The sequence below is a fragment of the Diuraphis noxia genome, unplaced genomic scaffold (genome assembly GCF_037042655.1).
Source record: "Diuraphis noxia isolate RWA-SAM2 unplaced genomic scaffold, SU_Dnox_SAM2 contig0001, whole genome shotgun sequence".
NCBI classification, from domain to species: Eukaryota; Metazoa; Arthropoda; class Insecta; order Hemiptera; family Aphididae; genus Diuraphis; species Diuraphis noxia.
In genome coordinates, this window is record NW_028301711.1 from 107,077,759 (window position 1) to 107,085,571 (window position 7,813).

A 7,813-nucleotide genomic window follows, 5' to 3' on the forward strand; every position below is an offset into this window, starting at 1 on the left:
CGGGTTGTATGTGAAAGTTATAAATAAATTTGGACGGCCAAATTTTCGAACATAAGTCATGGCATCCTGATTTTTTTCATGCATGTAACGTGGGGAGCCAGTAAAAGAGGAGGGAAGAATTACTTGTTGCCCCACGTTATTAGCATTAATATTTGCATCATTGTTAACATCATCTCGGAGGTGAACATAATTATCCGCACGTAGTTGTTTTTGATGGTTGCGAATAAAGTGTAGTCTTTCAGAAATCATTTTTGCAAACATATCTACGGCGAATTGGCTGAATAATGTTTTGTAATAATGTAGATGATTTAGGCTTCTTTCTTTAACCATAAACCTATAAGAATAAAATTGCATGCAGGAGACAGTTTTTGTTCGTTGATTTTGTGTAATATTAATGTAATATCCGTCTTCACCTCTAGTATACATTAACGGATATTGTAGTGCATCATAAGATCTATTCAATTCTGAAACTCGACTCAAGTGTCCACCCCAACCATTCAGAACTATATCTCTGGGACCTTTATCTTCATTTACTAATAATACGGCTACTTCATCGATGGCAGGTGCATTATACTGACCTCTATGTTCATCTTGAGGAACTCTGTCAGCATGAATAATTAACTTAAAGTTTTGCAACTCATCAAAGGATCTCGACTCTAGATTAGATCTGAAGCTCTGTATGAGGTGATTATTTTCACGCAAAACTTTTTGCAATGATTCAATGAGACCTCTTTTTAAATTTGGAATCATATTTGTTCGAATAGATATTTGATCCAACTCTGACATAAAATATATTTGTAAAAATTAAGCATAATTTCCAATTTTGGGTAATAAACTACCTATTAAATGATGCACTTGACCCTGAATTTTAAAAGTGGGCATGAAGTTCCCTTCAGCTATTTTGTTTGCACCAAACGATGTCATTTGAAACAGAGTATTATACCGTCTAGAATTATCAAGGAAATATTTTGATAGAGAGTGAGAATTATCAATTAAACTTTTAATTAAGTCAGGAAAATCCTCAAATTGTTGTAAAACAACTTTACAGTCAGTGCAGCAAAGTCCGTGGATTTCATCTTTCCATTTTATTGCATTACACTTAGGACATAATATAGTCATTGGTCCTATTTGAAGCGCTTTAATATTTAAATAATCAATCTCGGATTGTTAATAAAACGCTAAATTCATACTCAAAGCATTACGTTGCTCCGGTGCAAGTGTTTGAGAACGTACTGGTGTGATATCTTGTTGAATTCTGTTATATATTCGAGTTGCATTGGCAGTTATTCTTCCAATGCGTGCTCTTGACGCTCTCGGCATGATAAGTAAAAATAAGTATATTTTATCAAACTAAGCACAAACTATTTCACAAAAAGATTTATGGCACATTAATAATAATAATAATATGAAAAAAAACAAACATAGTATTCGGTTTCTATGAATCAGTAACCAATAGTAACTATATGTCATACAATAAGTTTACCATATGTTTCCATTTTATATAAGAACACCTCATCCTCTTTGGATCTGCAACCTATAGAACCATAACAACTAAAAATATTTAGTATATTTTTTGGCCGAAAGAGGGCGCCACTACTTTGATTCTGTTTTTGATTTTGTATGAAATTTATACTTTTTTTTTATTGACAAAAGTGTTACTATAACCTTCAGCGGAGTGTCGGGTTTCAGCCAAAAAAAATTTCAACCAAATCGGTTCAGTAGTTTTCTCGGTTAGCGCGGTCTAAGAAAAACCCTTACAATTTTATATAATAGTATAGATAGATTAATATTTTTGTTTTTTTAATAAAATTTTTTTTTATATTTTCTTTTAGATAATATAACAACAGTAAGCTTATGAAAATTTTATTTTTTTTAGTTATAAAAATATTTCCTTTATTTTATTAATAATATGATATTTTGAAAAAAAATATGTAGTCAACTTTCCACTTAAAATGTATTTAATTAAATATGGGTAAAACATTATGTTTTAATAAAATATCGCCTAAAATAAAAGGTAAGAATTGTTACAACTTACAACTTAAGATAAATAAGATTATTTACCTATCTATCTTAATATTAATCAAAGAATTTCATTTTTTATTTTTTACTAAGAGAATTTTGTTGATTTTGTTATGTTTTATACTTTTATACCATGATAATGTATGTTATAAAAATTATAATTTGTTTTTATTTTATTTTAAATAATTAAAGCGTTAACACTACATAAGTTTTTAGCCTGATCTATCTTAATATTTAATTACAAATTACAAGTAACATATTTTTTTTAGTTACATTATATTGGTAAATGGTTTTACAATTTATTTAACATTGAAATAAAATAGAAAAAACGCAATTAAAAATAAATACCCGAAATACCGGGTATTTATTTTAAATACCGGGTAAATACCCTGGTTATTTACCCTAAATTTATTTACCGGGTATTTACCCATCACTACTCATACCAGTCTTCCGCTCCATACGCTGTTTCTCGTCCGCAGAATTCCTTAACCGTCTTGTTAAGATCTGGGACGATTCGAAACTCACCAATCGTACTACCAACACCGCTTGTGTTCCCACTGACTAAGGGAGTTTCTACTTTTTGGTTTTCGGTCAGAACCTCAACTGTTCGGTCAATCGTTGAACCATAGCATGCAACTCGGGATAGCTAGGCACTATTATCGGTTGATTTTGATCTAAATTTTCAGTCATTATGAGCTTCTTCACCAGCGTAATAACAAACGCGTTATCGCATATAAGCTACAAACATACTTTGATAACGTTACCGGGTATCGCAACACTGTTTACCAGTTAACAGTTAACGGTACGTAACCTCTCTTCTCGCTTGTTCCCACGACGACGACAACATTACGAACACCAAAATGTTCACTAAAACGTGCGTTTCAAGATTTCGATTTTCGACTTTTAACAACCACCGTAACCTTGCACGTCACGATACACTACAACAACGCACTATGTTATGCATTAAACGTTAAAAAAATACGTTTTACCTCCGACGATGAGCACTTGCGGGCACGACAAAACTAAAAATTTCGATTTATTTGATCCCACTTCTGATTTGTTAGAAATATATATGATATTTTACTAAATACAACGTCCTTTTATTTTATAGTGATCATTTATTCATTTACTTATTTATGAAAAAAAAAACACTAAACACAGATGTATAACATCAGCTATCTTCATCACATTACAATATATTTAAAATAACAAACGAACCGCAAGAACATGACTGTCAGACTGTCCGACTGACTTAAGCAAAACTTACTGGCCTGTCATTGCCTTTTCATTAGTGGGCAGTGTTGCCACCTTCAGGCTGTGACATAGACCTTGCAAAAAAACACGATAACACATGTAACGTCGCATGCCCGGTTCTTTTGTGCGTGCAAAAAGAATAAACGCATAACGTAAAGTACAATATTGTGTGTCTAGCTTTCAGTTCTCAACTGTAATAATTTTATTTATATAATTGTAAAAATGTATACGTGTGCTGGGCATACCTCCTAACGTCGATAGTCTGATATTGTATTATTGTAGGAGAAAATGTTAAAGCTGAATCTCAAGTGAATAAAAAGATTAAGGCAACCAGGTATGTAGGTGTCTGGTTGCGAACGACGTGTGCGTAGTAAGTGAAATTAAAATGTTCCATAAACTTGATAATAAATGCTATACATTATTTATATAGACACCTGGTTTGGTGTATCACAACATTATTATTGTTTATAGATAATTAAGTACATAGTTGTTAGATGCATATAATATGTGTAGCCTATAAAACATCAATTAAATGTAATGTATCCTATTGCTATTATATATTATAATATATGTGTGTTGTACACATGCTTATAGTTTTTGGTTTTAAAAGTTATTTTAATATTATCAATCACAATATTTTACAATTTTAGGTTTAATAAGTAGTACCTAATAGAATAATAATAATAATAATGATAAATATGATCATTGATGATTTGATAGGCATTTTGAACAATATTAAAATACATAAATTAAACGCTGTACTTAACGTTTCAATTCTTATACTCATTAGTTATATTTAAAAAAAAAAATAATGATTCTAATTAATTAACCAATTTTGTGCGTTGACAGCAATACATAGAAATCAATCATAATATTAGACATATACAATGAAATTGAAAATCAGTTACATTGGTGTGCATGCCGTGTAGAAATTCTTATGATTAACAGAGTATGGTTTAGTCACAAATTAGTAATAAGTATTAATACAATGAAGATTTTTTTTATTGTGTTTCTGTTACATTTGCATTGATGAAATGAGTAATATAAAAGATATTCCTTTTATATATATATGTGTTTTTCTTCAAGATGTTCCTAGTAAATTTTTTTTTATATACCTATATAATCAAACCTAACTTATATTACAATTATATACACATGTCATCATAAGTTCGAACAAATTACTGCTCGTACTTGTGTAGCCTATAGGTTATTGAATAATACTGAAGACAACATATTGTATGTTTTAAGGAATTGGAATTTATTTAGTGTAACCAATGGCTTATGGTTGTGCCACGACTGCTCCTGCAATGAAGTTGACACCCGTGACTCGCACCTATCCGGAATAGATATCAAACTAGATCAAATACAGTCTTTTAGTTATATCATACATAATTTAATATATTGATAGCTCACCAATTGAAATGTTTGCAATACAAAAACTATACATTACATAATAATGAGCAATAAAAATAAGGGAGGATATGTGCCGATGATGCGGAGCTGCAAGAGGCGTCGATGCGGAGCTGCAAAAGGCGTCGATGCTGGTGCTGAACTGCAAGAGTTGACGGTGATGGTGAACGGCTAATTGTAGACGGAAGCCAACAATAGTGGTGCTCCCACGACGAGCTGTCAGATGGATTACCAAACGGGTAATGTTGAAAAACTATCTGTCTTGATGATCACACGTCGAACTGACGGTAAATACAACAGGTATAGCTTGAACTGCAACGTACTTGTTAATAAGAAAACCAACTGAAGAAATAAGATTGACACCGAACATGTGCTTTTGAGCTGATCATAAAGACAGAATATTTTATAACACCAGAGGAACATACATATCATGTATCGGCAACAGTTATACGAAAAAGAGAAGCGTCTCTTCAAAACCAATGACGGCGGCGCCACTAGCGGCGGCGCAGATGACGGCAACAGCTCTGTCAGTATCGCCAACATTCCGAGCTGGAAGTCATGGCGAGCGATGGGGCGCGAACAGCTTATTTTAGGTAAGGGTAGCCTAAAAGTATTGCAATAAAATAAGTAAGAAAAAATGTAATTTGTCAATTGTACTTATTAGTTAAACATAGGTATCAATTAATTTTATATATTTTAAATTTTGATATAACATTAAACACAATAAAATTTAAAAAAGTTATAATGTAGTAAAATGATACCTATATATATATATATATATATATATCATTTATAAATTATAATACATGTTTGCATGCCAACTACATAAAAATGATGATAAATCATACAATGTTTTAAGCATAGTTACACCACTTGAGGAATTTAAATTCAATTTATTATAATATATATCACATTATATCTTTTCTTGTTTTGTAAGTTGTTTGAAATATTGCAAAAAATAATATTAATATATGTAAGCCAACGAAAAGGTTAGTAAAGTAAATTAACAAACAATAGTAGAATTATAATATTAATTGAAGTAATTAAACTTGGTAATACAATATATCAGTATAAATGTATAATATCACATGTATGTTTTAAGAGATTGAAATTGAGTTTATTGTAGTGTTTTTATGTTTACTTATTATTACTTACATGTATGTAACAACATTGTCATAAACAATTGACCCACCACCAAGCTCCTACTTAACTCTTATCTATGAGTTAAATGTATTGCAATACACATGAAAAATGTCTATCCAATCCGTGCATTCAAACTACTTATAATTTTATTTATTAAAATGCTGGTTGTATCATAAAATAATATATAAAAAATTAAATGGTGTGCATTCTCATAACAGTGTGATATACCTATATTAACTGTACATTACATTACATATTATATGATAAATATAATATTTGCTTAGGTACGTTAATATTTAGTAGCAATAACAATATATATAATTAATATATGATCGTAATGTAAATAATTACATTTCATCATTGTTGAGAGCAAAGGATATGCATAACATTTATAATTTATTAAAGTAAACAAATATTGAAGAAAAAACAGTTTGCCTGTTTAGGCCTGTTAGGCATGGTTCAAATTCCATCGGAGCAGGATTCGATCTCGCTATACGATACCTACCTAATCTACTCGTAGGACTAATAGGTTAAGAAAATTAACAAACAATAGTAGAATTATAATATGAATTGAAGTTATTAAACTTAGTAATACAATATATTAGTATAATATAAATATTACATGTATGTTTTACGAGATTTAAATTGAGTTTATTGTAGTGTTTGTATGTTTACTTATTATTACTTGCATGTATGTAACAACATCAGTCCCTAAAATATCCAAATTTTCGAACTACACCCATAGTCCCAAATCAGCAGTGGCGGCGCCAAGGGGGGGGCAATGTGGGGCTAGTGCGCTACCCAAATTTGGTTTAGCCCCACCTTTGCCCTACCTGTTTGAGACTAAATGAAAATTTATAATATATTTATATTACCCATCACAATATTGTGTGAAATTTCTCTTCCCCGATTAGCAATTAAACACCACATCGAGTATTATATATGGTTATAATTTATCAATTATGGGACAACTGCTTATCACAATGTTGGAATAATATAATTTCGGAGAAGTTGCTATTCGTGGTAGTATTGTTATTTCCAAAATCCAAAATTCCCAAAATCTAAATGTGTGGAACTAAAAAGTATTTCGGAAACAAGATGGATCTGCCAAATAGCTGCTTGTATAGCTGTTAAAAGAACACTACCAATCATATTGCTTTTACTTAATAAAGTTAGCTTAGAAACAAAATGTGAAAAAAGTTTAGAAGCTAGTTCACTTTTAGACCATATTAATTTTGAATTTCTATTTTGTTTACACTTATTTTGTGAAGCCTTACAACCTAACCTTACAGAAATCTGATTCTGATTTAAGTTCTAGCTCTAGTCTTGATCTATGCATTGATTTTACATTTAAATGAATATAGAAATGATATTGAAAAATTCAGTATACTCATAAAAGAAGTTAATTTAACTGCTAAAAATAATAACATTAAAAATTTAGAAACTCAAAAATTAGTTAGAACAAAAAAACTACCAGCTAATCTTGCTTATTATTTAACGGAAACAATATCTGATTCAAGAAAAATACAAAATAATGAAGATTTAAGATGTATGATATTTTATCCTGTTATTGATAGAATAGTAAATGAATTAAATAGACGATTCAAAATTAATAGCCCAATTTTGAATGGAATTAGTTCATTAAATCCTAAAAACTCAACATTTTTAAATTTTGACAATACATTACCTTTTGCACGTCATTACGGTGTTGATACAGACAGCTTAGAAGTAGAATTAAAACTTTTACCAAAATTAATAAAAAGACAAAAAGACAAAAAGAAGAAAATAATTAAGAAATAAAGACTATCCTTGATTTCGCAAAACTATTAGACAACTATAAAATGACTTTTTCAGAAACATTTATCATATGCAAAATTTCTATTATAATAACACCTTCAAGCGCAGGAGTGGAACGAACATTTTCAAGTCTAAGGCAAATAAAGACTTATTTAAGAAACCATATGTGCAATGAAAAACTAACATCTGT